Source organism: Macrotis lagotis, chromosome 5 (genome assembly GCF_037893015.1).
Source record: "Macrotis lagotis isolate mMagLag1 chromosome 5, bilby.v1.9.chrom.fasta, whole genome shotgun sequence".
Lineage (NCBI taxonomy): Eukaryota > Metazoa > Chordata > Mammalia > Peramelemorphia > Peramelidae > Macrotis > Macrotis lagotis.
The window spans coordinates 19,094,595-19,100,594 of NC_133662.1; positions in this window are offsets into that span (position 1 = coordinate 19,094,595).

The following is a 6,000-nucleotide window of genomic DNA, read 5'->3' on the forward strand; positions in this document are numbered from 1 at the left end:
CTCCAACTCCTTACTATCTGTGGGGCTGTGGGCTCTGGAAGAGCTGGGTGGCTCTGCAGTTCCTACCACAGATTCCCATCGCAGGGCTGCTCTGAAGTTGGTTCTGGCTCTGCGAGTACTCTGGTGTCGCAGAGTTCTCTTACTGCTCCTTCAAGTCATCCCTGATGATCCCCAGGCCAGGAGGTCTTTGCTGTGGATCTTCTAAGTAATTGGGTAATTGGGTAATTGTATCGCTCAGTCTCTTTTTGTGGGTTCTGGCACTCCCAAATTTTGACCAGAATCATAACATGATAACTTTTGGAATGTTTTGGGGGATGAGTTTCCAGGAATTCCTGGCCTCATGACCCCATCTTGTCTCTGCCCCCTATATGATAATTTTTAAAAATCCTAAATTAATTTTTACTTATGTCAGTCCAGTGTTATACTTACATAGAACAAGATCTCAAATAGATACATTTTCTTATTTTCAAATGACAGATGTTAAGCAAGTTATTTTAGTATTATATATACATATTCCCTTCCATAAACATGTGGTGAAAACAAAATTTTTTCCAAACTTTTCTGGGTCAAAAGATACAGCTGACAATATATTATCAATATTAAATTTAATATTAAAATAAATTAGCTCATAGATGAGAATTTATTGACTCATTACATAAATAATGCTTTTTACAAAGCTTTTTTCCCCCGATTGCATTTCTCTTTCCCAAAAGAAATGAGCAAATATTTCTGATAACATTATTTTTTTCAATATCATATATATAGATTCCTAAGTTTATATGCAATAAATCTCCACTTACCCCAAACCTTCTGAGGAAAACTTCCCTTGAATTCAAGGAGGGTCTGTTGGTTTCAGGCAGGGAAACCTGTTAGTTTATGTTTTTTTCCTTAGTAAATTGCTCTCAAATTTAGCATGTTTCTTTTTAAACACAAGGAGGAGAATTTTCCCATTCAGAAAGTCTCCCAGCCCCCTATTTTCACTGAGGAGCCTCTAAGATGCATGCAGTGGCTTATGCTGCTATAGAAATGCACAAGGGAGTTTCAGACCACCTTAAGGAATCTATACTGTTTTAAATTTCAGTCAGTTAAGACTGATCTGTGAAGACACAATAAGAATCATCCTTTAGGACTAGATTTAGTTTTGTGATCAACACCACAATTTAAATCTCCAAGTATTTATTTGAGAACCTACTCTTTATTATTAATCCTAGCTATCATATTTGCCAATATCTCTTAATATTATATCATAATCAAGCTTATATATTTTATGAACTTGAAATTTTCTCTAGTTAGTGTTTTTTCAAATTACACAGGACCAGGCTCATATAGAATCATCCAATTTAAAAATCTAATTGCTTTCCTACCCAACTCCTCACAGTCATATAACCCCCAAAAGTGTAAATCTTTGCTTTTCTCTGAACCAAATAATATAGCAATTCACCTTTCTTTGTGTATTATGTAAATTTCCCTGATTCAAAATCTCAAATGTTAGATATCCTTGATAGGGTAAACCATTATTTGGCATTGGAGCTTATACCAAGAGAATACAAGATTGAAAGAATTTCTAGGACACTAGTTTGATAAAATTCTTTATCTACTGTTTTTATCTGAATAATTGCAGATGCCTTTCCTTATCAAAGTTCCTACCCATCCCCCTCTGGACTAAGCCCCTAGATGAGAAAATTGCCTTCTCCCCCAGAGAGAGACTTTCAGCTGAATCTTCTGATCTAAATATGATCCTTACCTCCCTTTAAATGTATTCCTCCCTTCTTCACAAGAACAGTTTAAAAATCTCTCCTCGTTACTAAACTGTTGACAACCTTCTTTAGCATTATTCTTATTAATCACAGACTGACTAAAACAATCTTCTTTCCACTATATCCCATTTTTCTGATGTTTATTATTTCCCAGACAATTCATTACTAGAGAACTAATTTTACTTCAATTTTAGTTTGTTTGGATTCCATAATCCCAGAAAGTTTATATAACTTAACTTCTTGTATAATTTTTCAGACTTACTAAGACTTTTCTCATATACCCAAGATCATCCCTCTTTCTCCCAAATATACTTTTCTTATAGTTCAGAGAAAACCCCAAATATTTCACACTTTCCATTTCTTTTCAAGTTCCTTAAAATCCACTTAAGAAATTTCCCATTTATAGTATTATTATACTATTCTGCTTAACCATATTTCAGAGTTCATTGACTGACTTTAGTACATATTGTTCTCTGACCAGAACCAATAACTTATTAAACCATACTTTTGTACTTTTACAACTACAACACCACATCTTTCTCTTAGTTTGTTACAATTCAAATAATCCCCCTTAGAAAATAAAAACATCCACTAACAAATGTCTCTTTTCAACCTCTTAGACTACTCACAACTCGCAACCAAACCTTTTCAAAGTACTTTATCAAGTTGCATAACAAGAATTTCACTCTTTACTGACAATTTTCCCATTCAAAAGACATTTTAACCTTGAGAAACTGTGACTCACAAGCTCTCATCCTTCAGCATGACCAGAATAGGGAGCAGCCCAGACAGAAATGCAGCAGCCTGCCCCAGGGCAGAGAGAGAAAGTAAAGCTCTGGCAGCCCAGTCCTAGTTTTGGAGCTCAAGAGGGAGACAGTGAGGGGGGGGGGGGGGGTGGAAAGGGAAAAGTCTTCCCTCCACACCCAGCCCCTACAAGGATCAGAAATACAGATCTGAAAGGAAAAAACTTACTTCTCTTACCATGAAATAGTACTCTACAATGGGTAGAGTCTCTCTCCTCTGTCCCTAGGTTTGCACAGTTTAAAGTTTGAACCAATTTTACCTTAGAGAACTATGAAAAGACCAGGAGGACAGAAAATTATCCATTCCCAGGATCCTGAAAAACTAGGAAACTAAAATTAGTGAAGGAGAGAAGAAACTGATTTTACCTGAAACACACACCTACACAACCCAACTCAGTAATACTTTCAAGAATTCTTCACTGCATCCTCCTATCTTCTGAATTTTTTTTTTTAGGTTTTTGCAAGGCAAATGGGGTTAAATGGCTTGCCCAAGGCCACACAGCTAGGCAATTATTAAGTGTCTGAGACTGGATTTGAACCCAGGTACTCCTGACTCCAAGGCCGGTGCTTTGTCCACTACGCCACCTAGCCGCCCCCGAATTTTCTTTTTATTCTTTTTTCCTAGGACAACTAGCACTATCCCCAAATTGCTGACCTTCTCCCATTGGTTCTATAGTGAAGAAAACCTATATTCCCAGGGGTTCCCTTATCTTCCTCCTGACTGTGCCAAATTCTTCTTCCCCATCCTGTTTGGTTTGGTTTGTTTTTTTTTTTTTTTTGTATATTGTAGTTGTTTTTTTTTTTGTAGTTTATATTTTTTTCTTAGTCTTGTGTCCTCAGACATTCACATACTCAACCCCTAATCCCTGCAGGAGTCTTACTCATTCAGATAGTACTTGCTTGCCTTTCCTATCTTTAATTCTTTTTTTTCAAGATTATTTTTTTGCAAGGCAGTGGGGTTAAGTGTCTTGCCCAAGACCACATAGCTAGGTCATTATTAAGTTTCTGAGGTCACATTTGAACCCAGGTACTCCTGACTCCAGGGTGAGTGCTCTATCCACTGTGCCATATAGCCACCTCCTTATCTTGAATTTGTTTTTTTCCCTTTATTTAATATTTATTCTCATTTTGTAGAAATAATGTTTTTTTTACAATAATAAAATATTCTTGTTTAAGAGTAAATGAAATACCCCCCCCCCATAAATATAGACTTGCTTGAGCGATAAAGTAAAGTGGAGAGAAAAAATAAAATTAAAAAAAATAATAGTAATAATTGTAGGTATGGCCAGGTGGCACAACGGACAGAGCACCAGCCCTGGAGCCATGAGCACCTGAGCCCATATCTGGCCCCGTACACCCAACAATCACCCAGCCGTGTGACATACAAGCCACCCTGAACCCCACTGCCTTGCAAAAACAAACAACAAAAAAGGACCCAAAATAAAATAAAATAGTAATAATAGTAGGGGTGGCTGGGTGGCAGACAGAGTATTGGCCCTTGAGCCAGGAGCACCTGGGTCCAAATCAGGCCTCAGACACCCAATGATCACCCTGCTATGCAGCCCCAGGCAGACCACCCAGCCCCATTTGCCCTACACACCACCCCCCCAAATAATAATGATAAAAAATATGCTTAAGTCTTTGTTCCAACACCAACAACTCTGTCATGGGTGGATCACATTCTTTATGATAAGTCCATCGCAAAAGTTACTTCCGTATTTTTCCACCATTGCCATCACTGATTGCAACATCCTCCTTTCGTATTTCTCCACTACCATGTACTATATTTTCTCTCTCCATTCACTCTGACTCTGCTGTAGGGTAGCTGAGTGGCACAGCAGACAGATCCCCAGCTCTGGGGCCAAGAGTCCCTGAGCCCCCATACCACTCCTTAGACCCAGCATCCACCTGGCCCTATGGTCACGGACAGGCCATCCAATACCAGCCCCTTAATAGAAGTAAAAAAGAAAATGCGTTATATCTGACCACTCTCCCCCCATGGTCCATCCTCTCCTTCATTCACATTTCCCCCCCCTTCCCCCCTGTCCCCCCCCCTTCTTACTGCAGATGCCTATACCCCATTGAGTATATATGCTGTTTCCTCTCCTATCCACCTCTGATGAGAGCGAAGATTCCCTCATTCCCTCTTGCCTTCCTCCCTTCCATATCATTGCAATAGCTCATTGTAATAAAGAAAAATCTTATTATATGAAATATCTTTGCCTATTCCCCCCTCTCCTTTTTCTTTCTTCCATTACATTTCCCTTTTTTCTATTGACTCCATTTTTACACCATATTTTATCTTCAAATTCAGCTTTCTCCTGTGCTTCAACTATAAAAGCTCCCTCTACCTGCTCTATTAACTGAGAAGGTTCATATGAGTATTATCAATGTCATTTTTTCTATGCAGGAATACATGCAGTTCATCATCAGCTCCCTCATATTTTCCCCTTCTCCAATCTCTATGCTTCACCCGAGTCCTGTATCTGAAGATCAAACCTTCTGTTCAGCTCTGGCCATTCCAACAGGAACATTTGAAATTCCCCTGGTTCATTGAAAGTCCATCTTTTTCCCTGGAAGAGGACATTCAGCCTTCCTGGGTAGTTGATTCTTGGCTGCATTCTAAGCCCTTTTGCCTTCCGGTATATTACATTCCAAGCCCTAGGAGCTTCCAATGTAGTTGCTGCTAAGTCCTGTGTGATCCTTACTGCAGCTCCACAATATTTGAACTGTGTCCTTCTGGCTGCTTGTAATATTTTCTCTTTGACTTGGGAGTTCTGGAATTTGGCTATAATATTCCTAGGGGTTGGTTTTTTGGGATCTCTTTCTTGGGGTGTTCGGTGGATTCTCTCCATTTCTATTTTGCCTTCTGCTTCTAGAATATCAGGGCAATTTTACTGTAGTAAGTCTTTGAAAATGATGTCAAGGCTCTTTTCCTGATCATGACTTTCAGGTATTCCAATAATTTTTAAATTATCTTTCCTAAGTCTGTTTTCCATATCAGTTGTTTTTTCAATGAGATATTTCACATTTTCTTCCAACTTTTCATTTTTTTGGTTTTGAAGTGTTGATTCCTGATTTCTGGTAAATTCATCAATCTCCCTGAATTTTATTCTTTGAAGGATTTGTTCTCCTCAGAGAGTTTTCTTATCTCTTTTTCCATCTGTCCAATTTTGCTTTTTAAAGCATTCTTCTCCTCAATAACTTTTTGAACTGTTTTATCCATTTGACCTAAGCTGGTTTTTAGCATGCTATTTTCTTCAGCATTTTTGTGGATTTCCTTGACTAGTCTGCTGACTTCATTTTCATGTTTTTTTCCTGCATCTCTCACATTTCTTTTCCCAGTTTTTCTTCTAACTTCCTCATTTGATTTTCAGTCTTTTTTTGAACTCTGTCATAGCCTGAGCCCAATTTCTGTTTTTCTTGGAGTCTTTAGATGC